The following is a 27466-nucleotide window of genomic DNA, read 5'->3' as shown; positions in this document are numbered from 1 at the left end:
TACTTAGAACTCTTTAGCAGTATTCTCAGGCCTCTGGGACAAAAACCTCAGATTTTGCCCTGAACTGACAACATTCCCTATTTCTTGTTTCTCATCACACCTGATGGTCCCATGCTACATTCCATGTCACCAGCTCTGGCCAACTACCTCTGGGTACCTCCTAAAGCCTTCTCTCTCTTTAGGACTTTGAATATGGTTCTCCCAGGCAGCCCTCTGCCTCCTATTTGTGTTTGGCCTTTGTCTCATCTTTAATTTACAAGAACACCAAAGCATTATTGACCTTGGATGGCCAGGCACAGGCTATAGTGGTAAACAAGTAGTGAACTGTCCTGATTTACACAGAGCTCACATTCTAGTGAGGATGAGAAAGAGTCAGCAAGAAAGCACATACATCGATAAGATCATGACCATGTGGGGTTGGTGTGGAAATCAGAAGACAATGTGGAAAGTAAAAAGGAACTTCTTTAGAAAGAGCAGCTTGAGTCTGGCACAATGGCCCTTACCTGACATCAGCAGTGGCTTGGGAGGCTGAGAGGCAGAAGATAACAAGTTAAATTTAATTGTCCCTCCACAATTTAGCAAGACCCTGATCAATCTAGTAGGACACTGTCTCAAAATAAAAATATATATGGTTGGGAAGTGGCCCAGTGGTTAAGTGCCCCTGGGTTCAAGCCTCAGTTCTGAGGGGTGGGGGGAAAAAAAAAAAAGGACTAGGGATGAGCTCTGTAGTAGAACACCATAGTTCCACCCCCAGGGGAGGGGAAGAGGCTGGGGAGAACCCAGCTCCTGTCAGTCGGAGGGGCTGGAGTTCAAACTCCTTGGGCAGGTCACAGGCAAGCAACTAAACCTCTTTGACCTTCAGTTTTCTCATCCATATAATAGAGCACTGGAGTGCATCCCTTTCCTAGGTGGTAATGAAGGATGGTAAGTCCATATGTATAAAGTGCTTTGCCCTTATATAGAATGAGAACTTAATATTGGGAGCCAAAATTAACCACCAGAATTTAGGTGGGTCTCTCTTTCTGCTATGCAGGTGGGTGACCAGAAGGGATCTAACCCAAGGCCTTAGTGCAAACCAAGCACTCTACCAACTGAGCTATATCCCCAGCCATTTCTTTCTTTATTTTTTTCCCAGTGCTGGGGATTGAACTTAAGGCCTTATGCTTTGTAAGCAAACAATCTGCTACTAAGCTTTAACCCTCTCAACCCTGAGTGCTGGGCTTCTATAGTACTACTCAACCCACCCATGTATACCACCCACAGCATCATATTTTTTATGACACAAGTGAATGAATTTAAATGGCTTTAGGAACAGGAGGTGAGTTGTATTGAGACAGGAGGGGAAAGGGGGCATTGGGGGAAATTTATTAATTTCAGTCCTTCATTTGACATATTTTTTTCCTGGTAGCAGGGATTGAACCCAGGGGCGCTTTACCACTGAGTCACATCCCCAGCCCTTTATGTTTTATTTTGAGATAGGGGCTTGCTGAGTTGCTTAGGGCTTTGCTAAGTTTTTTGCTGAGGCTGGCTTTGAACTCATGATCCTCCTGCCTCAGCCTCTCAAGCCAGTGGGATTATAGGCACAATCCTGGCTCATTTGACTTTTAATTGATCACCTACTTGGTGCCAGGTATGAGTCAGGTACTGAGTCTATAAGAGTAGACTCAATATCAGGACAGTCTGAGGGTGAGTAGCTTGGGATCAAAGTAGATTTCCCGTAGGATGTGATATCTGAGCTAAGAAGGAGTTTACCAGGTAGAGGTGGGGAGGATGACCCAGGTAGGAGGAGCTGGGTTCGAATGCCAGAGTTGAGAGAAAATTTTATAGCATATTTAAGGAACAGAGTTTTCCAAAGTGGCTTGAGCTTGGGGTGTGGAAACTTGAGAGGCATGGGACTTTCTTTGTGAGAAAATGTGTGTGTGTGTGTGTGTGTGTGTGTGTGTGTTACTAGAGATTGAACCTAGGGCCTTGCAAATGCAAGGCAAGTGCTCTACCAAGGAGCTACATCCCTAATCCTTTATTATTTATTTATTTATTTATTTATTTTTTAGTTGTAGGTGGACACAAATATCCCCACTTCATTTTTTTTTGAGAGAATTTTTTGATATTTATTTATTTATTTTTAATTTTTTTTTTTAAAGAGAGAGAGAGGGAGAGACAGAGAGAATTTTAATATTTATTTTTTTTTTAGTTTTTGGCGGACACAACATCTTTGTTTGTATGTGGTGCTGAGGATCGAACCCGGGCCTCACGCATGCCAGGCGAGCGCTACCGCTTGAGCCACATCCCCAGCCCCCCCACTTCATTTTTTTTTTTTAAAGAGAGAGTGAGAGAGGAGAGAGAGAGAGAGAGAGAGAGAATTTTTTATTGTATTTATTTATTTTTTTTAAAGAGAGAGTGAGAGAGGAGAGAGAGAGAATTTTTAATATTTATTTTTTAGTTCTCGGCGGACACAATATCTTTGTTTGTATGTGGTGCTGAGGATCGAACCCGGACTGCACGCATGCCAGGCGAGCGAGCTACCACTTGAGCCACATCCCCAGCCCCCCCCACTTCATTTTTATGTGGTGTTGAGGTTCAAACCCAGTGCTTCATGTGTGTCAGGTGAGTACTTAACCCCAGCCCCTAGTCCTTTATTTTTAATTTTTAAAATTTTTTTAGTTATTTTATTTGTTTTTTAAAGACAGGGAGAGAGAGAGAGAATTTTTTAATATTTATTTTATTTTTTAGTTTTCCGCAGACACAACGTCTTTGTTTGTATGTGCTGCTGAGGATCGAAACCCGGGCCGCACACATGCCAGGTGAGTGCGCTTGAGCCACATCCCCAGCCCCAATTTTTAGCTATTGATAGACTTTTATTTTATTTATTTATATGCGGTGCTGAGAATCAAACCCAGTGTCTCATACACATGCTACACATGCTAGGCAAGTGCGCTACTGCTGAGCACACAACCCCAGCCCCTATTTTTAATTTTGAGACAGGGTCGGTCCTGCTTAATTGTCCAGGCTGGGCTGCAATTTGTGATCCTCCTTTTTCAGTCTCCTGAGTACCTGGGACTACAGGTGTGCGTCACTACACACTAGCTTTATTTATGTATTTTCAGAAATTTATATACTCTTTTCCATATGGCTATACTAATTTACATGTTGTCCTTTTTTTCTGATTTTAAAAGGAATATGTAAGTTGGGTGCCATGGTGCACACCGGTAATCCCAGCTGAGGCCAGCCTTAGCAATTTAGACAGGTCTTGTTTGGAGAAAAAAAAAAAAAAGAAAGAAAGAAAGAAAAGGGCTGGTGATGCTACTCAGTGGTAAAGTGTCCCTGGGGTTCAATCCCCAGTACCAAAAAAAAAAAAAAAGAAAAGAAAAGAAAAAAAGAATATGTACTAAGCATGGATATCTCAGAATGTCCAGAAAAGCTAAAGGAGGAGGAAAAAAGTTTACCTACAAGAATTGAATTGATACATCATTTTGGGAATTTATATCTGGTAGGGTCCATTAAAATAGAAAATTCCAGGGCTTGGCATGTAGCTCAGCATTAGAGCATTTGCCCAACATATGCAAGCCCGTGAGTTCAGTCCCCAGCAACACAAGCACACAACAATAATGACTAAGGGCTGGGGTTATGCTAGATGAGGCAGAGCACTTGTCTAGCATACGTGAAGCACTGGGTTTGATCCTCAGCACCACATGAAAATAAAATAAAGGTGCTGTGTCCAGCTACAACTAAAAAAAAAAATGTTTGAAAAAATTATTTAAAAATATTGAAAATTCCCATATCATTTAACCCATAGATTCTACTTGTAGTAAACTACTCTAGTAATAAAAGGTTATATATATATATATCCAAGAACTATTTTTTTTTTTGGCATCAGGAATTGAAATCAGGGATACTCAACCACTAAGCCACATCCCTAGTCCTATTTTGTATTTTATTTAGAGACAGGGTCTCACTGAATTACTAAGCGGTTCACCATTGCTGAGGCTGGCTTTGAATTCAAGATCCTCCTGACTCAGCCTCCCAGTTGCTGGGATAACAGGTGTGTGCCAGCATACCTGGCTCCAAGAACTATTTTTAAAAATATATATATATTTTTCTTTTTATCCAGGTACAGCAGTGCACACCTGTAATCCTAGATACTTGGGAGGCTGAGGTGGGAGGATTGCAAATTTGAGGCCAGCCTCAATTAGCTAGACCTTAGTGACTTATCATGACCCTGTCTCAAAATAAAAAAAATAAAAGGACTGGGGATATAGCTTAGTGGTAAAGTGCCCCAGGGTTCAATTTCCAGTCAAAAAAAAAAAAAAAAAAGACAAAAGAAAAATTGAAAGGCAGGCATGACAGCACAACTGTTGTCCCAGCCATTCAGGAGGCTGAGTCACGAAAATCCTATGAACCCAGGACTTCCAGGTCAGTTTGGGCAACATAATGAGAAAACTCCACTTAAAAATAAGTAAAAGAACACCATTTGTGATGGCTACTTAACATTCTGTTATGTGGCTCATTTAACCAATTTCCTATTGTCAGCGTTACTTTGTGTATGAGTTCTTCGTTATTATAAATAACACTTGAAATAATATTATTGTGTATTAATTTCCAAATGCAAATGAAAGAGTGACTACTGAGTGTCTATTAAGTCTCAGGTGTGCCATTATTAGCCACTGGAGTCTAAGCTCACCATCTGATTATACAACCAAGCACAGGATCTGAAAATGTGATTATTTTCCCCAGAACGAAAGACAGAAATACTTGCCCAAGGAAGAATAATCATTTAAAAAATTTTGGGGGGCTTGCTGGGGTTGTACCCCACTGGTAGAGTGCTTGCCTAGCACATGTGAGGCACTGAGTTCGATCCTGAGCATCAATAAAAATGAATAAATAAAAATAAACATATTGTGTCCATCTACAATTAAAAAAAAGTTTTTGGCTCTTACTGCTAAATTCGCATCCAGAAACTTTGAGGCAATTTATATGCTTCCAACAATATAAGTGAGTGATTACCCAACAGACCCCTGCTTGCTTGGTGGCTATCATTTGAAACAAATTTTTATTTTTAAAGAAAACAGCCTCTTGTAGATTTAATTTGTATTTATTTGCTTAGAAGATCGGTTGGCTCCCCCCATCCCCCGCCCCCCAGTTATTTCACACAGTGAATCCTCAGCTGAGTTCTATTTATGGAATATTCCTTTTCTTCTTCAGGAACATTTGATATCTCCTTTTACACAGACATTTGATATTTCCTTTTTCATCTACTGTGTTCTTACCATTTCTAGGACATTTCTAGGTATTCTATTCTATTTCTTCTTGGCAGGTACTGCACTGAATGGACTACAGTAGCTCTACATCTCCCCCACCCCTGTACTCGGGATTTAACCCAGGGCCTCCAACATGCTAGGCAATCGCTCTACCACTGAACTACATCCTCAGTCCTTATAATTTGTTTTGATTTCTGATAGGGCAAGTCTACCCTTATTTCTTTTTCTTTGTTCCCAAGAGGTCGGGGAGATGAAAGCTGTATTTGGCTATTTATTCTTCCAGGTGAACTTACAATTTTGCTTAGTCTAAGAAATGTCATGTTAGGATTGCATTGAACTTATACACTGATTAGCAAAGAATGGTCGCATAATTAGCCTCTGCGAAGGGTTATAGAATTGAGTTTCAGTCTTGACTGGAGCTAGGTCACAATTTCCCTATAAAGCAGATTCCCGGCTCCTTTCAGACTTCTCCGACCTTAACAGTGGTGTGTTCCTTTGTTTGGTATTCAGAGTAGAGAGAGGTCCATTAAGTAACTCCCTAGAGAAGTGGTCATGGCTCATGGCTAGCCCCAGCCCTTGAAAGTCCATTTAAATGACGCCCATGAGCCTTGGGTCCAAGAGAGCCAGCTTGGGCGCGCCCGTTTAACCCCTGGGGCCTGCGAGGGGCTGCGGTCACCGGAAGGGGCTGGCTGAAGCAAGCGTGCTCAGGACCTCCGCGCCCTCTGAGCAGGTAGGGCCTGCTCGCCGGGGTGCAGGAGCGGGGTTCCCTGTTGGCGCTGGGGTCTGGTGTTCCAGGACTCCCATTCTTCCCGGGACCAGAACGACCCTGGCCTCCCCTGGAGCCCAGACCAAGGAGCCTGCAGTCCCTGGGGGCTGAGTCTTGAGAGCGCGGCCACAGCGGGGGTCGGGAAGCACGGGGCAAGAAGGGGTCGGGGAAATTGGGCATAGACCGCTAGGGGTCCCTGACTGGGGGCTCTGAGGGGTCAGGGTCAGGGTCAGGGTCAGAGAGGGTCAGCCTTGAGCTCGGGGGCTAGGCATGTGCCTGTCCCTGTCTACAGGGAGTGTGAGGTCTGAGTGTTTCGGGCGCGAGGCCTAGGTCAAGCTCTGGCCCCTGGGTAGGGAGCTGGTTAGGAGTCGGGGGTCTCAGACCCAGGGTCCTCCTGCGAGCCCCTCCCCCAAAGCGCGGCGCGGCGGCCACCCTGCCAGCCCAGCCCTCCGACCGCTGGCTAGCCCCGCCCCGCCCCGCATGCCCCGCCCCCGAAACGGGCCCGTCCCTTCACCCTGATCCCGCCCCGTCGCTCGCCCATTCAGATGTGGGTCAGGGGTGAGCGGGCGGCACCGACGTCACAAGCTTCCAAGATGGCGCCGAGCGGGCGGCTGTGAGCGGCGCTCGGGGCGCGCTGGGCGGGGAGCCGAGCCGGGCCGGCGGCGGGCGGACGGGGCGGGCGCGGGCGGCGCGGGCCGGGCGCCCAGGACGAGGGGCCGCAGACAGAGCCGGCCGGCTGATGGGCGGAGCGCCGCCGCCGACGCACACGAGGTGAGGGACAGCGGCGAGTGTGGGGGCGCCGGCGGGGGCCGAGGACCGGGTGCGCCCACAGGGAGAGGGGCGTGGACGCGCGCGAGCCCGAGCGACGTGGAGCTGCGGGCGTGGGAGGGCGCGCGCATCAACCTGGCCTGGATGGGGGAGCACGCGAGACCCCCAGCCAGCCTGGGCTTTGTGGCCCGGGTGCCCGGCGGGGCGCAGGCGGCGGGGTCCCCGGGCACAAAGCCCCCAGGGCCGCGCCAGGCCTGGGGCGCGGGTCTGTGGAGCGGGGGTCGACGGGCGAGCGGGCGCCGACTCTTTGTGCCTTTTCATTAGCAATCTAATCCGAACAGCGTCGGGCGAGCTACGTTGCCTGACAGGCGCGCGGGTTCCCATTATGCAAACGGCCCTGTGCCTTACGGCCGCCCTTAGCTAAAAGATTTTGCAATTTCCAGAACTGCTGTCCAGTACCGTCTGCACTCCTTTTTCTCTTGTCCCCTTCCCCTCAGTAAGACCGGCCCAGACCGGGGCAAGGTCGGGTCTGGAGGGGCTGTTCCCAGAGGGCCAGGCTCGGCGGCTGGTGGGCTTGCTGCCCTGCCCCCAGACCTCTTCTGTAGGCAGTCGCTTGGCAGGAAGAGAGATGGGCTTGGGGGAGGGGGTCGGCTGGCAAGGGAGGGGACCGGCTGGCTAAGGGAGGGGGCTAAGGGGCCTCAGCTTGTCACTCTGTGTTTATCTTCCAAGATGGTTCATATTCACACAGGGCTGGGTGTGTGTGTTTGGGAGAAAATGCCTCTCCCTGGGGGGCAGTGACTTAAAGAGAGGAGGGGATGAGGCCAGATAATGCTCCCAGCGGCCCCACCCAGAACAGCATGGAACTGACTGGGGACTGGAGCCCAGTGCTGAACCTGACTGGCTGAGCGGTGGTGAAGTTATTTATCCTTGTCTTCTCCTACCCTCTATCTTCTATCCCCAGTGTCTTTTCTAGTAAGAATTGCCAAACACATCTGGAAAGCTATGTTCCCAGCCCCTTACCCCCCACTAGCAGAAGGGGTAACCCAGGGAGGCCACCCCTCTGACATATATGGGGGGAGGGGAGGGGCAGAGCCTTGCCCATAGGAATCCTGTGGTGGTGGATTGTTGACTGACGTGAGGATTGCTGTGCCTCTTGCCCCTGGGAGTAGTGGAGGGGCCTCAGGAGCTTCTAGGCTGCACTTGAGACTACCCACCAGGGACCACAGATGGAGGGATGGTGCTGGGTCACCCAAACCCAAGACCTTTCTGGATCTAGCATTATTGCTCCCTGGCTCCTGGCTTTGCTTCTTCACTTCCATTCCCATCTGCCAATATTTGGACTCCCTGGGCCTCAAGAAGACATTTTTTCAGGAGCACAGGCCATGTGGCTTGTTTGAGGTCCTGGCTCAAGGAAAGACTGTATGCTCAGTGGAGCAGGGTTGCTGAAGTGGTCTGAAAAAGCAGATGGGCCAGCCTCAGGCTGGCCTCTAGAGACAAAGCTATGTGGTAAGATTGCTCATTTAGTGGGCTCTTAACACGAGGGAGGAGGTGGGAGGCTGATATTGGGGTGCTGAACTGAGTCCTTTAGTATAGAGTGATTCCAGGGAATAAGCAGCCCTGCTTGTAAATGAACTTTCTGTCCTGTGTAGTTGAGGTTGTTTTGAAAATCTCTGGGCTCCACAAGGCAGACTTAGAAGAAGGCTGGGAGGAGGATCTCCACCTGCCTGAGTGCCACGGGGGAGGTCAGAACTTCCAGGTTAACTGGCTTTCCTATGGTTTCTGGTTTCCTATAGGCCAGTTTTGGGATGTTTTTGAGTGCCTGTTGCTCAGCTTCTCTGGCAGTGTGACTGAGTGCTGCTGCGTGCCCAGAATTTCTCCCTGCAGTGCCTTCCTGCCAGTTGTTGGGACTTGTAGATTAGTCACTGAGTTTTTACAAGCAATTCCTGAAAAGAAAAATTTCCCTCTGGTTGCTGGCTCTGCATAGAGGAAGAAGCAGCCTGAGGGAGCCTGGCTTTTAATTAAAGCAAAACTGAAATGATTGCTGCAATTGCTTTAAGGAGAATAGGAGGTGCAGGTGGGGCAGAGGTGATGCGCCCTGTCAAGCTGTGTGGTACCTGCTCTGGGGACAGGTTGATATGATCCTTTCCTTGCTCCCTAGCCTTGGCCAACAGCCCAGCCTTCTCCATACGCTTCAGTCTTGGATTAATCCTCACATAGTGTTTTCTTTCTGTAGATCAGATTTCTCATTTTGTTAATAAGCACAGCCTCCGATCCACTTGAAGTCAGCTGTTGTGGACTGGGAGCAACAGGGTTTTGCATTATTGAGTTGCAGGGTCTGCTGCCTTCCTGGGAGTTCTTATTGTCTGTTAGGGTTAGATCTGAGGGGTGGAAGGGGGAGGGGATGGGGGGAGTGCCTTTTAATCAGCAGCTAGACCCTGGAGAAGGGCTGGCTGGGAGTTCTGGAGAGTTAGAAGAGTGAGAAAGGAATAAAGTTCAGTTTACCCAGGGGACCTGTGCTCTGCCTTTTTTTCTTGGCCTGTTGACCTTGAGCAGCTATCAGCCCCACCCCATACCTGATCTTGCCCACTGGTGCTGAGAGCCACTGCCCTCAGAACCCAATCACTAGGAGGATGGGAGCTCTTCCTCCTGGACCCCTCCTGCTGGTATGGGAATCAGCTCTCCTGGCTCCTTGGAACCTGGCTGAGCATGACTAGTGAGAGGGGAACTGGACTTTGTCAGGAAGTATGGAGTGCCAGACTTATTCTGCCATTTACACTAGGTACCTTTACTTTCAGTGCAACCTTGAACAGTGATTAATTCTCCATACTTAAGCGGCCCTATATTTAAAATAGGAACAATTTGAGATTGCATCCATGTATTACTGTCCTCCAGAGTTCAGCATGGGGAAGACAGACAGACAGACAATTATAAGATGAGGTAATAAGGGCTGTGTGGCATGGAAGCATGGTGGGAGGAGCTAGTCGTGGGCTAGAGCAGGGCCTTGGGTGCCATGCTGGTTTGCTGTTGGCTTGGAGATGAGCAATTTTAATCAGGGAGTATTGCTCTAGGTTTTCAAAAGGCAGCATGAAGAATGGGCCGGGACATGGTCAGGAAAGCCTGAAAATGTGGACCCACAAATATGTCAAGAAGCCAATCCAAGGGTACCTGCTGTCTATTAGACACTTGTGAGGATCTTTTGCAACCATTTTATTCATTCGGCTACATTTTCTGAGCACAAATTTGGTGTTTGGCCCCCATGGCGAGACTAAATTGTGCTGATCTTTGCCTCCTGGTGCTCACAGACTTGCCTACCACTCACTGGTAGGTTTTAAGGCTGGGTGATAGGGGCCCTTGTGCGGTTTTTTTCTGTAATCCTCCTGATTCAGCATGAATCCTTTTATGACAGTAAGTGATACTGGGAGGTTAAGTAACTTGTTCTAGGACTGGAGGGTAAATGCCTTTCACTTCAGAGCCTGTGAGGGCTCATAAAATGTGTAGGGAGAGAGCTGGGATCCTGCTAAGAAAGAGTAGGGAAAACAGTCCCCTCCCAAGAATAGGTTCTGGTTCCTCATTAGGGGCTTCCAAACAAACCTGTCCTGTTTGAGTCCAGCTGATATCACCAGAATTTGCTTCCTGCTAGGAAGGGCCTTGCCCTAAGGGTTAGAGACCTGGTCTAGGGGAGGCCTGTGAGGATGGCCTGAAGCCTAGTGTTAACCAGGAGTGGCAAAGTAAGAAAAGCTGGTGGGGACCCCAGTGAATTTGATCAGGAAAGGATGGCCAAGAGCTGGTTCTAGGTCCCATAAGAAGGGAGTGCCCTGGGAGGGGTGTGGCTGGATGAGTTGGGGAGAGTAAACTTAAGAAGCTCCCTGGGACCTTTGGGGAAGGCTGCCAGGCTTGATGAAACCCCCTCTTCACCAACTTTCCATGTTTTTCTTCATAATGTCAGTGGTTAGAGGGAGGGGAAGTGTGGTTTTGGGTTAGAGCAGGGGAACTGGAGGTCTTTCTAACCTCCAAGTCCTCCTCCAAGGTGAGAAGTGATGGGTCCGCCAGGTACCTTTAAGCCAAAGGGCCCTCGTGTTCCTTGTGGAATGTTAGCACATAGTAGGTGCTTGTTCCCTGTTTGAGGGTGATTTACCTCTGAGTACATAGTCGGTGTGGATGAGGAGGGATTATGTGGTGTATAGAAAGGCAGACTGTCCCACCAAGTCTCCCCATCTTTCCCCTGGGGATTCCCAGAATAATTTAGGAAAGAATTTGGTGAGGTGGATACTTAGGTGGGAGTTTACCTGTTGTGGAGATGGAAGGACAGTTGGCTGTGGCATAGATGTAGCTGCTATGCAGAGGTGTCTTATTTTTTTGGGGGCCTCAGGATTCATTCCTAGCAGTGCCTCTGGGTGGGTGGGTATATCCTCTGGCATGTGGAAAGGGGCTGCTCCCATTCCCATACTGGAGTGAACCCTGTTGTTGACGTCTTCATCAGCCCATTTGTGGACCGTTTAAGGGGGGAGAATGTCCTAACCCTAATCTCATATTGTGGCCTTGAAGCTCCCTTATTCTGTTGTCTTGGAAGATGATAAATTCTTGGTGAATTCTTATTCACAAAGTGAATGAGGAGAGTGGGGCTTGGGAGTGGCTTGTGCCTGTATGAACACATTGGGGTTTTTTAGGGTGATGAATATAGACTCATGTCCTTTTAGCAGTGCTGTTGCCTGTGCTGATTGGCAGAGACTTGTGTGCTAGTGGCCTGGCTCTTACTTCCAGCTATAAATCAGGTTCCCTGGGAGCACAGCACATCTCTGGGTGGGCCCTGGCACCTGGTTTTCCTACTGTGAATTAGGTGTGTGGCCAAGTTTGAGAATCACTGCTCTAGCAAGTGATATATATTTGTTGATAATAGAATCAAGCTAGTGATGAGGCTGTGTAGGCCATTGTTGTAACCTGGGGTGTTCAGAACTGTTTTACTCTGAGGGCCAGTGGGACTAGCAGTCACCCATTGAATGAATGGACAGAATAAACTGGTCTTATTCCTTTATAGGGGAACATCAGGCACAGAGGGATGAGCCACAGGAAGAACCCAGGCCACCTGCATTGAGGGGCCTCTCTTGGGGGTTCTGTGGGGAGCTACCTGCTTCCCTTGGCCTCAGGACTGTGTCCTGCTGACTCTACACTCTGGGTTTCCAGAGTAAGCTTTGCATAGTTGCTTGGTTGCCTTCTTGTTCTCCTGTTGACCCCTGTGTAGCCTGGCAGGGCCTAACATAATGAAATTTGGGTACCTTGTGGCTCACTGACAAGTTCATTGTGGCTGGAGCTAAGGCATGACTGGGTAACTGGAAATCCCTGGGACTGCTGCTCCCCCTCTGTGCCCCCCCCCCCCCGCATTTTTTTTTTTTTTTTGACTTCAATGTACCTGGGAAAAAGGGATTGGTCCTTGAGGTTGTTTTTCTAGACTGCATTACATGGGCAAGGTATGTGAAACTATTAAGGGACAGGGAAGGCAAAGTGAAAGGGGGAGACAGCTTCAGGTTAGGCCCAGGCCTCAGCTAAACTTCCTTGCTGGGACAGAGGAATAGGTTCTCCACTGGGGCAGCTCTCTGTGACTACTGCTAATTCCCCTGACTGGTGTGGTCTTGGTTGATGTCCTGGGTAGGGAGTGCCCTCATTTAGAAGGGTGAAGACAGCCAGGGTAGGGATAGTGAAGAGGAATGAGGGCTAAGGAGCAAGGTAGTAGTGGGAACACAGGCTTTCCTCATGACTCCTCTTTTGCTCTGTGTATCTTGGGTTAGATTTGGTATGTGAGTCTGGAGAGTTCTGTCTTGGGAATGAGTGTTCCTGGGGGTGAATTCCTGCCTTGGCCCTTTTTCCTCTTTACTCCACCTCTCCCCAGGACCTTATGACCTTTCTTTTTTGTGGAAGGCAGCTTATGGGTTTCTGTCTGGCAGGTGCTGTGGGAACTTTGTAAATGAAAGATGGTTTTCTGCAGAGTTCCTGACAGTGCTAGAAAGGTTGTGGTGGAAGAGGGGTGGCCCCTTGTTTTGAGGCCTTATCCTGTGCTCAGCTGTATCCCCAGCTCTATGGTAAGCATTTGGTTTTCTTTCTTTTTTTTTTTTTTTTTTTTGGTACAGGGGGTTGAACCCAGGGGAGCTTTACTAAGCTACACCCCTAGCCCCCCTCCCCTTTTTCTTTTTTTTTTTGAGACAGTGTCTCCCAAAGTTGCTGAGAATAGCCCCAAACTTGGAATTCTTCTGCATTAGCCTCCCAAGTCACTGGATTACAGGTGTGTGCCATCAAGCCTGCTGTGTGTGTGTGATTATTAACTTTTTTAAGCACATAATGCTTTCATGATAAGATGAGTAATAATTTTGAATAGGACAGTATGAGAGGTTTGGCTTGTTTTTATTTTTGTTTTTGGAGGTTTGAAGGTTTGAACGCAAGGACATTTTACCCCTGAGTCATATCCCTATCATTTTATTATTTTTATTATTTTTTGGTACTGGGGATTGAGCCCATGGGTGTTCATTGGCTTAACCACATCCCCAGCCCTTTTTGTGTTTTATTTTGAGACAGAGTTTCACTGAGTTGCTGAGGCTGGCCTTGAATTTGTGATTCTCTTGTTTTAGCCTCCTGAGTTGCTGGGATTACAGATGTGTGACACTGTGTTCCGCTCTTTTTATTTTATTTTTTTTGGGGCGGGGGATTGAATTTGGGCACTCAAACACCAAACCATATCCCCAGCTGTTTTTTTTTTTTTTTTTAAAGAGAGAGTGAGAGAGGAGAGAGAGAGAGAGAAAGAGAATTTTTAATATTTGTTAGTTCTCGGCGGACACAACGTCTTTGTTGGTATGTGGTGCTGAGGATCGAACCTGGGCCGCATGCATGCCAGGTGAGCGCGCTACCGCTTGAGCCACATCCCCAGCCCCCCCCAGCCGTTTTTTGTATTTTGTTTAGAGATAGTGTCTCACTGAATTGCTTAGTGCCTCGCTGTTGCTGAAGCTGGCTTTGAACTTTCAATCCTCCTGCCTCAGCCTCCTGAGCTGCTGGGATTACAGGTGTGTGCCACCACGTCCATCCCTTTTTAAGGTAGTATCTCACTAGATTGCAGAGGCTGGTCTTGAACTTGCAATCCTCCGGCTTCACCCTCTGAAGTTGTTGGGATTACAGGTGTGTGCCACTGCCCCCGGCTTGTGGTTGGTATTTTTTACATCTGAATTTATAATCTCCAGAATGTTCCTGTCCTGATCATCTGCAGCCCTTTATTAATCTATAATATACAAGGGATTCAGGGAAGTTAAGTAATTAGAGTCACACAGTGGGTAGAGAAGTTCTAACAGTAAGCAGTGTGTGGAAACCTTAAACAGAATTGTGGGCTGGGGATGTGGCTCAAGCGGTAGCGCGCTCGCCTGGCATGCGTGCGGCCCGGGTTCGATCCTCAGCACCACATACCAATAAAGATGTTGTGTCCGCCGAGAACTAAAAAATAAAATATTAAAAATTCTCTCTCTCTCTCTCTCTCCTCTCTCACTCTCTCTTTAAAAAAAAAAAACAAAACAGAATTGTGAGAGCTGCTTAACTCTGAGCAGTGCTTGGACTGGAGGACAGCTAAGGTTTTCATTTTGAGTGGGTTAGGGAATACTTGCTAGAGCTGGAGGGTGATCCCTTGCAGATCCCTCCTTACCCCCAAGGACCAAGGCAGAGAAGGGGTTCTCTGGGCCATCTTTATCTTTTATCACTGCTCCTTACCTTCTGGCATATTGGAATCTGCTCCATGGAAATGTTGCTTTGCTGAACACTTCTACAAGAGACCTGTGGAGATAGTCTGCGTGTTTCAGGGAACTTAAAGTTGATTAACTTTCTTTCTTGGGATTCTTTCTTTCTTTTTTCTTTTTTTTTAATGTTTTGTACTGAACGGTACTCGTTTCTTACATCATTCTTTTTTTTTAAAGAGAGAGTGAGAGAGAATTTTTAATATTTATTTTTCAGTTTTTTGGCGGACACAACATCTTTGTTTGTATGTGGTGCTGAGGATCGAACCCGGGCTGCATGCATGCCAGGCGAGCGTGCTACCGCTTGAGCCACATCCCCAGCCCCTCTTGGGATTCTTTCATTGAAAAGTATTCATACACTGCTGCTGATGGTGTAAGGGGAGACTGGTGGTGTGAGAGGCAGGGCGGGCCCTCTTGATAGAGGGGCCCAGGGGTTCTGAGTGATGAGGGAAGGGATTAAGCCTTGGCTTTCTGCAGTGCTACCAGGCCATTGAAACAGTGGGCTTGGGTTGCCTTTTGACTGTGGTGAGTGAACCTGAGCCAGGTGTGAGCCCCAGGCAGCTCCCTTGCAGGGTAAGGAAAGAGGTTTATTTCCAAAGTCCCACATTCCATGCATGTGTTGACCCTGATAAGGCCAGCAGGGCTGGCTTAGCTGCTTTGGGCAGGAGGAGACTTTGACTTCATGCCCCCAGCAGGCAGCATACACATCCTGCTTCCTGGTAGCACCCTCCCCCACGGAGCCCCTCTGCCTCCAGGTGCACAGGGCCCACAGGTCCACAGCTTGCCTAGCCAGCAGGCACAGGAGCAACATTGCTCTGAGGGAGTCTTGCTGGTCTGTGAGTTAACAAGCCCCCAGGAAGAAGATCCTTTCTTGTGATAGTTTCTGCAAATAATTGTGGATGCCATTTGAAATGGCATTTCAGTTGGTAGGAAGCCTGTTGCTCAGGATTTTTACATTTTGGTCGGAAGAGGACTCCAGTGTCAAACCTCTTTCTTCTGTGTGCCAGTCCTTAACCTCTAAAGGCCTTATTTTCCTTGCCTAGAAAAATGGCTTATTAGAAATATTCAAGGGCTGGGAATGTGGCTCAGGCTGTAGCGCACTCCTCTGGCATGCGCGCGGCCCAGGTTCAATCCTCAGCACCAAATACCAACAAAGATGTTGTGTCCGCCAAGAACTAAAAAATAAATATTAAAAAAAAAAATTCTCTGGGGCTGGGGATGTGGCTCAAGTGGTAGCGTGCTCGCCTGGCAAGCGTGCGGCCCAGGTTCGATCCTCAGCACCACATACCAACAAAGATGTTGTGTCCGCTGAGAACTAAAAAATAAATATTAAAAAATTCTCTCTCTCTCTCTCTCTCTCTCTCTCTCTCTCTCTCTCTCTCTCTCTCTCTCTCTATCTCTATCTCTCCCCTCTCTCACTCTCTCTAAAAAAAAAAAAAGAAATATTCAAGACAGTGCTTGTCAGCTATTCTCAAAGAATTGTTTATAGATCCTTGGATGCTTTTCATAATGCTTTGAAGTTATTAGCCCTTGGCCCATGTTGACACCTAACTTCACTTGGCACCCCTTTTCATAGTCATGTTTTCACCTTGCAGCAAATTGTGACTGCCAGTCATACACTTACCCAGAGGAGCCAGTATAGGTGACTAGGTATTAAATCTCCACCCTTGACTCTTTTATTTGGGCAGGAGACCAGAACTTTCTATTTATTTATTATTTTGAGACAGGATCTTGCTAAGTTACTGAGGGTCTGCTAAATTGCTGAGGCAGGCCCTGAACTTGTGATCTTTCTGTCTGAGACTCCCAAATTGTTGGGAGTATAGACAGGTACCACCATGCATGACTTTTTAGTACTCTGTATGATGAAGTGGGAATAATGCTTAGACTCTTCTGCTACAGATTCAAGTACAATAGTGTGTCCAGGAAAAGGACTTCACATTTGTTTAAACTGGAAACCAAACTGACTGCTTTTTCCTCATGGAACATTGTTTGTGCTTTAAAGAATGACTGACAGAGCTGGGCATGGGGGCACACGCCTGTAATCCCAGTGGCTGGGGAGGCTGAGGCAGGAGGATCAGGAGTTACTAGCTTCAGCAGTTTAGCAAGCACTAAGCAATTCCCTTAATAAAATAGGGATGAGGCTCAGTGGTTGAGTGCCCCTTTGTTCAATCTCTAGTATCCTCATTAAAAAAAAAAAAAAAAAAGAATGACTGACAGCCAGAGCCAGGCATGGTGACACATGCCTGTAATCCCAGCAGCTCTCCTGAGCAGAGACATAAGAATCCCGAGTTCAAATCCAGCCTCAGCAGTAGCAATGCGATAAGCAAATCAGTGAAACCCGGTCTTTAAATAAAACACAAAATAGGGCTGAGGATGTGGCTCAGTGGTTGAGTGCCCTTGAGTTCAATCCCTGGTATTGACCCCCCCCCAAAAAAAAAAAAAAAGAATGACAGACAAAAGTGTATTCGTTTGTGGACCTGGAGAATTTTGTTAGACATTTTCTCAAGTGAAGTAAGTGAGCCTGCCCCTTTAAGGAAAATCATTTGTTGCCAATGAAAAATTTGAGCTTTCAAGAGAAAATTAGAATTTTGGAAAATGGTATCATTGTGAGCTTGGCACTCAGACTTCTCTCTGATAAGATGAATAGTGATATTGACTCATGGGATTTCTTGGTGTTGTATAATGAAATGTGACAACATTTGGAAGAAACTGATTAACTCAAGTCAATATTTTCCAAATGACCAGTCAGTGCTTGATGTCATAGAATTCCAGAGTATTCCTATGCATGCCTATAATTCCAACTACTGGGAAGGCTGAGACAGGAGGATTGTTTTTTTTTTTTTTTTTTTAAAGAGAGAGTGAGAGAGAGAGAGAGAGAGAGAGAGAGAGAGAGAGAGAATTTTTAATATTTATTTTTCAGTTCTCGGCGGACACAACATCTTTGTTGGTATGTGGTGCTGAGGATCGAACCCGGGTCGCACGCATACCAGGCGAGCGCGCTACCGCTTGAGCCACATCCCCAGCCCCTTTTTTTTTTTTTAAAGAGAGAGTGAGAGGAGAGAGAGAGAGAATTTTTAATATTTATTTTTTTTAGTTCTTGGCGGACACAACATCTTTGTTGGTATGTGGTGCTGAGGATCAAACCCGGGAAGCACGCATGCCAGGCGAGCGCGCTACCGCTTGAGCCACATCCCCAGCCCCCAGGAGGATTGTTTGAGCCCAGGAGTTGTAGACCAGCCTTGGCAACATAGCTATACCTATGTATGTCTCTAAAAAACAAGGAGCTGGGGATGGAGCTCAGTGGTAGTATGCTTGCTTTGACTGGCATGTGTGAAGTTCTAGGTTCTATTCCTAAAATCTGTGGATTATGAGGGGTTTTTTATTATTTTATTTATTCATTTTTATGTGGTGCTGAGGATCGAACCCAGTGCCTCACACGTGCTAGGCAAAGACTCTACACCTGAGCCACATCGCCAGCCCTGTGGATTATGAATTTTAAGAAACTATCACTCAATGAGCTCTAATGTAAAATCAAAGAAATATAGCATATATAGACAAATTCAAACAAATATAGACAAAGATTAAAATACTGAAAATATTAAAATACTCCTTAAAATTAAAATTCCTTCTTTCTGGGTAAGATCAGTTTTCTTTATAAGTTTCAATCAAAACTACAGATCCTAACAGACTCAGGACACCAGCAGATAAAGAGGATCCAGTGCTTGCATGAAGCCAAACATTAAAGAGATTTAACAAAGGGTGAAACGGTGTCAGCCTTCTCACTAAATGTATTCATTTTTCTGGTACTGGGGATTTAATCTGTACCACTGCCTGCTGTACCCCAACCCTTTTTAAAATTTTTTAAGATTTTTTTTAATATTTATTTTTTAGTTGTAAGTGGACACACAATCTTTATTTCATTTCTGTGTGGTGCTGAGGAACGAACCCAGTGCCTCATGTGTGCTAGGCTTTACCACTGAGTCACAACCTCAGCCCCATTAAGATTTTTTAAGATTTAAAAATTTGAGGGCTGGATGTGGCTCAAGTGCTAGTGCTCTCGCCTGGCATGCGCAGGGCGCTGGGTTCGATCCTCAATACCACATTAAAAATAAATAAATAAAATATATTGCGTCCACTTGAAACTAAAAAAATTTTTAATATAAAAAAAGTTGAGGGGCTGGGGATGTGGCTCAAGCAGTAGCGCGCTCACCTGGCGTGCGTGCGGCCCAGGTTCGATCCTCAGCACCACATACAAACAAAGATGTTGTGTCCGCCGAAAACTAAAAAATAAATATTAAAAATAAATAAATAAAATAAAATAAAGATGTTGTGTCCACCGAAAACTAAAAAATAAATATTAAAAAATTCTTTCTATCTCTCTCTTAAAAAAAAAAATTGAGACAAGTTTCTGAGGCTGACTTAGAACTTGAGATTCTCCTGCCTCAGCCTCCTGAGTTGCTGGAATTATGGGTGTGACATTGCACTCAGCTTTCAGAATGGTGTGCCTTTTTTTTTTTTTCCATAAAAATGATTATGTTGGGCTGCGGTTGTGACACAGTGGTAGAGTGCTCACCTAGCATGTGTGAGGCACTGGATTCAATCCTCAGCACCACATAAAAATAAATAAATAAAATTAAGGTATTGTGTCCATCTACAGCTAAAAAAATATATTTAAAAAATGTTTATGTTGGGTCTGGGGTTGTGGCTCAGTGGTAGAGTACTTGCCTGGCACACATGAGGCAGTGGGTTCAATCTTCAACACTGCATAAAAATTCATAAATAAAATAAAGGTATTGTGTCTATCTACAACTAAAAATATATTTTAAAAATGTTTATGTTGATGTGAAATAGATTTATTGTCGATATCTGGGGCACTCTGCCACTGAGCTATATCCCCAGTTCTTTTATTTCCTTTATTTTTAAAATTTTGAGACAGTGTCTTACTGTGTTGCTGAGGCTGGACTTTTAACTTGCTTAGCCTCTGAGGTGCTGGGATAACAGGTATGTGCTATAATGCCCAGCTTAAATCAAGTGATTAAAAATATGATCTTTTTTTTTTTTTAGTAGAGTAACTAGAACAGTAACATATAATCTATAGTAACATAGAAGCCACATAATCAAAAGCTCTTTAGGAGCCCTGACTAACTTTGTTTGTTTTTTTGATACAGGGGATTGAACTCAGGGGCACTCGACCACTGAGCCACATCCCCAGCCCTATTTTGTATTTTATTTAGAGACAGGGTCTCACTGAGTTGCTTAGCGCCTTGCTGTTACTGAGGCTGGTTTTGAACTCGGGATTCTCATGTCTCAGCCTCCTGAGCTGCTGGGATTACAGCATACCCAGTCTAATTTTTAAGAAAGTTGACATACGATTATGGAATGGTGACAAGGGAGGGCACTGTGCCACCTTATCATCTTTCATGTATTATTTCAGCTTCTCTTTTCTTAGCCTTTATTCTTCGTCATTGGCATTTTCTCACCTAACAAATGTTTATGAGTGCCTGCTGCATGCCCATTGCTGCTGCTATAATTGGTTGGGACACACTGTCCCTTAATTTGAGGGTGCTGTTTAGTGGGGATCAGGGTGGACAGGAGAGGAGTTATGCTGACAGAAAATGCTGCTGTTAGGTGAGGAGGGAGGAGAAAAGTAGGACAGGCTTGGCAGTGGGAAAGGTCATCCTATCAGAGAGCCTAGTCTGTAGGGTTCTCATAGGTGAGATTGTGGAAGGGGAAAGCTGGGCTTAGTGCCCCTCTGAGAAGAACCCTGCGTGCCAGGTTGGAGCATAGACTTCATTCCAGGCATTGGGAATCCACTTAAAGCTTTAAGCAGGGAGTGACTTGCAGGTGTTTGAGAAGGACAACTCAGGGTTGATTGGGCTTCAAACCAGAACTGACTCGGGAGAGGGCTTGGCTGGAGGAGCTGCACAGGGGAAGTTGTGTTCTGGCCTTTGGTTGAATTTTATTTTATTTCTCATTTTTTTTTTGTGGAGCTAGAATTTAAACCCAGGGCCTTGCACATGCTAGACAGGTACTATACCACTAAGCCAAGTGTTCTGGACTTTGATATTTTCACATAAAATAACCCTGGTTCTGCCCTTCCTCCTTGTCCACTCCTTGGAAGGATACGTAGGACTTTCCTCTTCTGGGCAACTCTGTTGTCCCACTAAGCAGAACACCTTGGGTGCCCCATCTCCAAGTAAGAAGCAGCCTCCCTGAGTGCCTTGGACACCCACATGGCACTTCTCTCTAGTTCATCCCTACCCGCCTTCAGAAGTCACCATGCTTTTGAATTGTTAACCATTCCCTAGCTTTTCTTTCTTTTCTTTTTTGGTGGGGAGGGTTACTGGGGATTGAACTCAGGGGCACTCGACCACTGAGCCACAACCCCAGCCATATTTGTATTTTATTTAAACACAGGGTCTCACCGAGTTGCTTAGTGCCAAGCTTTTGCTGAGGCTGGCTTTGAACTTGCTATATCCTCCTGCCTCAGCTTCCTAGTTGTAGATGGACATAATACCTTTATTTTATTTTATTATTTTTTTTTAAGTTGTTTTGGCTAATCTACTTCATTTGCTTTTCCATTTTAGTTTTTTTTTTAATATTTATTTTTCAGTTTTTGGCGGACACAATATCTTTGTTTGTATATGGTGCTGAGGATCAAACCCGGGCCGCACACATACCAGGCAAGTGCGCTACCGCTTGAGCCACATCCCCAGCCCCTCCATATTAGTTTTATTATTTTTATTTTTTTAAGGAGAGAGTAAGAGAGAGAGAGAGAGTTTTAATATTTATTTTTTAGTATTTGGCGGACATAACATCTTTGTTTGTATGTGGTGCTGAGGATCGAAACCGGGCCGCACGCATGCCAGGCGAGCACGCTACCGCTTGAGCCACATCCCCAGCCCATACCTTTATTTTATTTATTTTTGTGGTGCTGAGGATTGAACTCAGTGCCCCACACATGTGAGGCAAGTGCTCTACCACTGAGCCACAACCTCAGCCTTTGCCCCAAGTCTGAGGTGGTGTGCTTCTACACATCATCACATGTTCTATTAGCAGGGACCATTTGGTTGATTTTAGGGTTTTTGTTCTTTTGTTGCCTCCTGAGTAGACTGCTTTTTGCCCTTGAGCGAATGTTCCTCCAGGCAGACAAGGGCCTCTTTATTTTATAGTTTTCTATCTTTTTTCCTTTTTTTTTTTTTTTAAGGAGAGAGAGAGAGAGAGAGAGAGAGAGAATTCTTAAAAAATATTATTTCTTAGTTCTCGGCGGACACAACATCTTTGTTGGTATGTGGTGCTGAGGATCGAACCCAGGCCGCATGCATGCCAGGCGAGCGTGCTACAGCTTGAGCCACATCCCCAGCCCCTTTAAAACTACTTTTAAGCCAGGCATGGTGGCACATATCTGTAATCCCAGTGGCTTGGGAGGCTGAGGCAGAAGGATCACAGGTTCAAAAGCCAGTCTGAGCAACTAGTGAAGCCCTGAACAGGTGTGCAAGACTGTGTCTCAAAAAAGCAAGAGTGGGGTGGCAGGGTGGGGTGTGTGTGGCTGGAGATGTAGCTCAGTAGTATAGCACACTCAGGTTAAATCTCCAGCAACACCCCCCTAAAAAAATATTGTTTTCTAAAACTCTGAGGCTGGGGATGTAGCTTGATTGTAGAGCACCTGCCTAGCGTGCAGGAGGCCCTAGGTTAACTTTTTTTCCTCACAAGAAAAAAGTGTTTAAAAAATAAATAAAAAAGTCTTAAGGGTCCAGTGGTGGAATACTTGGCTAGCATGTATGAGGCCCTGAGTTCAGTCCCCAGTACTGTATAAATAAATAAAACGTAATGAATAAAAATAAAAGTGGTGGGTTGGGGATATAGCTTTGTTGGTAGAATGCTTGGGTCACATGCAGAAGGCCCTGGGTTCAGTCCCCAGCACCACAAAACAAACAAAACAACAATGGGACTGGGGTTATGGCTCAGTGGAAGAGCTTTTGCCTTGCACATGTGAGGCCCTGGGTTCAATCCTCATATAAATAATATAAATATATAAATAAACAAATAAAATAAGGTATTATGTCCATCTACAACTAAAAACATAAATAAAACCGATACATGTCCAAGGTGTGTCTAACTTAGATCTCCATTCCTACCTCCATTTGGAAAAAAAATCCTGATTTCTGGGCTGCTTCTTTCTCCCCAGAAACTCCTTTTTACTTTAAATTCCTGTGAGCCTTTCCCAGTTTTGTCTTGGCTTCCTCCTTTTGATATATCCAGTCACTGCATTGGGGACCTTCTTGAGGCCCTTACTGGGTATTCTTTTTTATTTTTTTTAGTTGTTGATGGACCTTTATTTATTTATTTTTTTTTATATGTGGTGCTGAGAATCGAACCCAGTGCCTCACACATGCTAGGCAAGTACTCTACAACTGAGCTACAACCCCAGCCCACTCTTACTGCATATTCTTAAGTGTTCTGTTTGAACAAATCTCCTCTTCTTTCCTGGGCTTGCCTTTTAGGGTTTGATTAACAACATCTCCTTTGAAAGTGTCAAACCATAGGAAATTAAAAAAACACATTGTTAGGTTGTTTTCATCTTTAGGTAGCAGACTAATAACATTTTTAAGCACTCTCTAGGTTTTCTTGGCTTCCTGTCTAATCCTTTTGAGTTTCATCTTCAGGACAGACACTCCATCCTATAGGATTGCTACTTTGCCAGTTGACCTGCAGTGTTCCACTTCCTGTGTTGTGATTGGAGGTTCAGGGGAGGTCACGGTTTGGTCTAGGTCTGCTTGCTAAGTAGTACCAAATAAATCTTTGTCTCACTTCTAGAAAGTTGCTGCAAAGAATTGCAATATGTCCTATGGAAAATTTGTGCATAGTTTCAAGAATTCGTCAGGAATGAACATGCTTTTGTAACCACGATCCAGGAAGAGAAACATCCTCCAAACTTGGTAGTGTGCCCTTTCAGCCACTCTTGATGCCCCCTTCTCACTAGTAGTAGTGGATTAATGCTACCTGCTTTTGAATATATGTAAGTGAAACACTACCTTGTAGTTTTTTTGGATTTGGCTTCTTTATTTAATAGTGTTTATGGTTTGTTTATGTCAAGTGTGGGACAAATAATATGAAATTAGCAAGCAGCTGTTTTTGACTTATTTATTTTTTAGTTGAAGTTGGACACAGCACATTTATTTGTTTGTTTATATGTGGTGCTGAGGATCGAACCCAGGGCCTCGCATGTGGTAGGCGAATACTCTACTCCTGAGCCCACAACCCTAGCCCCCTGTTTTTGACTTCTACACAGCAAATTGATATGGTTCAACCTTAACATTTGGTCTTCTTTGCTGCTGGGCCATAGTTCTTTATAGTTTTGGATTATAAGTATACCCTTTTCCCTGTGGGTGGTCATAGGAGTTGTTCTGACGTTGGTTTTTGGTAAAACACTTTCCATGAGCGTGTCTGCCTGTGGTTTGGTGAACATACACACACATTCCTGTTGGTGATACCTCAGTTTTTGGAGCCAAAGGATTTGCATGTTTTTACCTTTAAAAGATACCATCCTAGGGTTTTCTAAAGTGCATAAGAATTCAGTTTGTTCACTGCCTGGCCAATATTTGGTTTAACCTATCTTTTTTTGATGGGTTTTTGAAGTTCTTGTTCTTTCTGGAACAGTCCTTGTCTTATTTTAAAATATCCCTCTTTTCTTACACATTGAATCTTCAGGGGCTAAAATGTAGGACTTGGTTGGTAAGTCTGAGTGGGGCCTGGGAAGTGTTTTGTTTATCTATCTACTTATTTATTTATTTATTTGTTGTTGTTTTTGTTGTTGTTGTTGTTGGTGGTGGTGGTGGTGGTGGTTCTGGGGATTGAACCCAGGGGTGCTTAACCACTGAGTCATATCCCCAGCCCTTAAATTTTTTTTTTTTTTTTTTTAATTTAGAGAGACAGGGTAGGGTCTCACTGAGTTGCTAAGTGCCTTGCTGAGTTGCAGAGGCTGGCTTTGAACTTGTGATCATCCTTCTTCAATCTTACAAGTCGCTGGGATTATAGTCATGTGCCACCACACCCAGTGGGAAGTGGTTTTGATGCCCAAACAAAAGATGCATGCCATCTCAGTCTACACTGTGTCCTAGGGTAGGGCAGTGGTTCCTAATGCTAACTTGCTTCAGAACTTTACCAGCCCTGGCAGCAATATGGATAAAAGGTTGTTGGTCTCCCTTTCTTGGGAGAACTCCTCTACTGGAGAGGTGATTCTTGAAGTTTTGAAGTATTTTCTTTTATGAAGTAGTGGTGATAGAAGTTTTCTTTTTAATTCTTGGCATAAGAAATTGTTGGTTACCATGATTGGTTTTGAAACTGAAAAGTCAAGTGAGTCTGGCTCCCGAAGCCGTAGGCTAGGCAGCTGCAGCCCCATGACTCAGCTGTGACATGTGCCTCCCTTTGGGGACTCAGTTATCTCATTTAAAGGATGTCCCCAGGCAGGTGAGATGATCATGATAGTGTCTTCCAGCTGAGTGGCCCAGGATTCTCTCTGCCCTTTTAACTCCTTGTGGGTGGAATTCACCTATTTACTCCTGTACTGTTGCTGCTTGCCCTCCTTCCTCGTAGAGTTGCTTCTCTCTCTCTCTCTCTCTCTCTCTCTCTCTCTCTCTCTCTCTCTCTCTCTTCCTTTTCTTTTAGTGTTGGGATTCCAACCCAGGGCCTAATGGGTAGACAGGTGCTCTACCACTGAGCTATACCCTCAGCCTGTGGAACCACTTCTGTGCCTACCGTCTGTGTCTCTTCTGGCCAGGGTTTGTCACCCTGAATCCCCTCCCCCCACCCATGGCCACTTTCCAGGCTCCAAGGTGCCCGTGGTGCCAGGCTGGGATATCTCATGTTCCAGTTCTACCATTTATAGTCACCACCTGCTGGACTTGTTGACATGGGAAGTGTGTCTTCCTTTTGGGGCCTTTCTTCCACTTGAAGTTCCTCAGTTGAGCACTTACTGCTTGGAAAGCCTAGTGCTTATGATCAGAGCAGGGGCTAAACATCTGTTTTCATTTTTGGTACTGGAGATTAAACCCTGCAGTGCTCAGCAACTGAGCCACATCCCTAGCATTTTTATTATGACTAAGTTATTAGGGCCTTGCTAAGTTGCTGAGGCTGGCTTTGAACTTGTGATCGTCCTATGTCAGCCTTCAAAGCCTTTGGGATTACACTGTTCCTAGTAAATATCTGTGTTTCTTTCTTCCTTTCCTCTCACTCTCTTTCCTTCTTTGTGGTGTGGGGAATTGAAACCAGAGGCTTGCTCATACTAGGCAAACATTCTACCCTTGTGCTATATCTCCAACCCAAGCATCTGCATTTCTGAAGAGCTTCCAGGTGCTGCTGCTACCCATGGTCCTTGGGCCATACCCACAAGCAAGAACAGGGAGGACTGGAGCTGGAGAGGCCTATAGGAACCTCACGTTGAACTGTCTTGCCTTGTGAATTCCCAGTTTCTCTTTGTATGGGAGGGATGGCAGGAACTCCGGTTTTGCTGGCTTCTGGCCTCTCAGGGCTCCTGCTCTATTGCTCCCAGTGAGTCTTACCTACAGCTCAGGTCCCTTATGGGTGGGCGGGACAGTTGGGAACAGAGTTTGGAGGTAAGCCTGTTTTTTATGATACTTATCACAATCTTAAATTATTTTCTGCTTTTTCAGCAGTGCTTACCTGCCCTTTCCCAGTACTAATCACAGCCTCATCCTGGTCTTAGCACACCCAGCTGGACTTGACCAGGTCTATGGCTGTTTTGGGCAGTACAGTAGAGTAAATACAGCTGCAGGTCCCCCAAAACATCTTTGCCCTACTTCTCATTGGTTCCAAAGCTAGGAGTGCTTGGTAGAGAAGGAAGGGATAAGACTGCCTTCCAGGGAAACAAGACTTGGGGGGGCCATAATGCCTGGTGTGGTACAGCATTTTGATCCAGGCCTCCCCTCATAGCAGTTCTTTCACCCTTTTCCTTATGGTGGTATTACCCAGAAGCTTCCTTACCTATGGAGGAAGAGTACATATGGGCATGTGGTGGTGGGACCAGGCATGACTCAGCCCCAAATAAGCAGCATGAAGTCTCCAGTAGGGCTCTTAGGCATTTCAGGATGGGATTGGGGAAGTCACTGGACAGGGGTGGATGCCATCTCCCTCACTGTAGACCTGAGCAGTAGAGAAAGAAGAGAGCAGCCCAGGTCCTCATCACTGCATAGACTAATGCAAGTCTATGAACCCAAGTGTTTATTTCATAGAAGCCTCCACAAAGGGAGGGATGAGCTCCTGGCATTCATGGAGGCTGTTGCTTTCCAGGACGGTCTGGGAGAAGAGCCAGGAGTGTTGGCCAGCATCCAGGTTCTGGCTAAGATTACATGGCTGGGCTTGCCCAGAGCATTGAGCCCCACCCACCACCAGCCCATACCTAGAGGGGCAGGGCAGGAGGTCACCAAGCCTAGGGGATGTTCTCAGAGGAGTAACAGGTGGGGCCCCCCAAAGCTGCATGACGGGGACCCACCTTATTGCTTCTGGTGAAGGAGCTAGGCCTGTTTCCTCAGTGAATTCAGGAGAATGCAGCCCAGGTAAGATCCTGCTGTGGACAGGTCGTCAGTACTGGAAGTTGGAGGCAGCCACCCCCTCCTCTGAGTAGCTCACAGCCAGGCCCTCTGTGAGTGGCATCCCTGGCCCTGCCTGGGAGGAAGGTGGGGATAGATTGATCTCCAGAGTCAGGCTGAAGCTCCTCACTCTACTACCTACTTGCTCTTGTCACCTTAGGCAAGTTTCTTAACCCCCAAGAATTTTTTCTGATAACTTTTTCCAACTGGAGATGGAGATAAAGCTTTTCATAGGCCTATGGGAGGCTTCAGTGATACCAGACCTGTTCATCCCCTCTCCCCCAGCAGCTCATCTCACATGGCAAATGA

At 45.9% G+C, this 27466-nt stretch overlaps 1 protein-coding gene across 2 annotated transcripts in view; it reads left to right on the top strand.

Moving 5' to 3' along the window:
* The first annotated feature begins 6624 nt into the window (after positions 1–6624).
* The window catches only part of Hic2 (HIC ZBTB transcriptional repressor 2), a 45726-nt gene continuing 24884 nt past the window's right edge, over positions 6625–27466 (top strand). Inside the window, exon 1 of one of the 2 annotated variants that reach the window (XM_078038829.1) lies at positions 6625–6792. The gene's annotated coding sequence lies outside the window, so the exon portion shown is untranslated. The remainder of the gene's footprint in view (positions 6793–27466) is intronic. The other variant, XM_078038828.1, reaches the window with a different exon arrangement.

The sequence above is a fragment of the Ictidomys tridecemlineatus genome, chromosome 2 (assembly GCF_052094955.1).
Source record: "Ictidomys tridecemlineatus isolate mIctTri1 chromosome 2, mIctTri1.hap1, whole genome shotgun sequence".
Taxonomy (NCBI): Eukaryota; Metazoa; Chordata; class Mammalia; order Rodentia; family Sciuridae; genus Ictidomys; species Ictidomys tridecemlineatus.
Note: the sequence above shows the minus strand (reverse complement) of the source record. Positions and strands in the feature narration are given on the sequence as shown.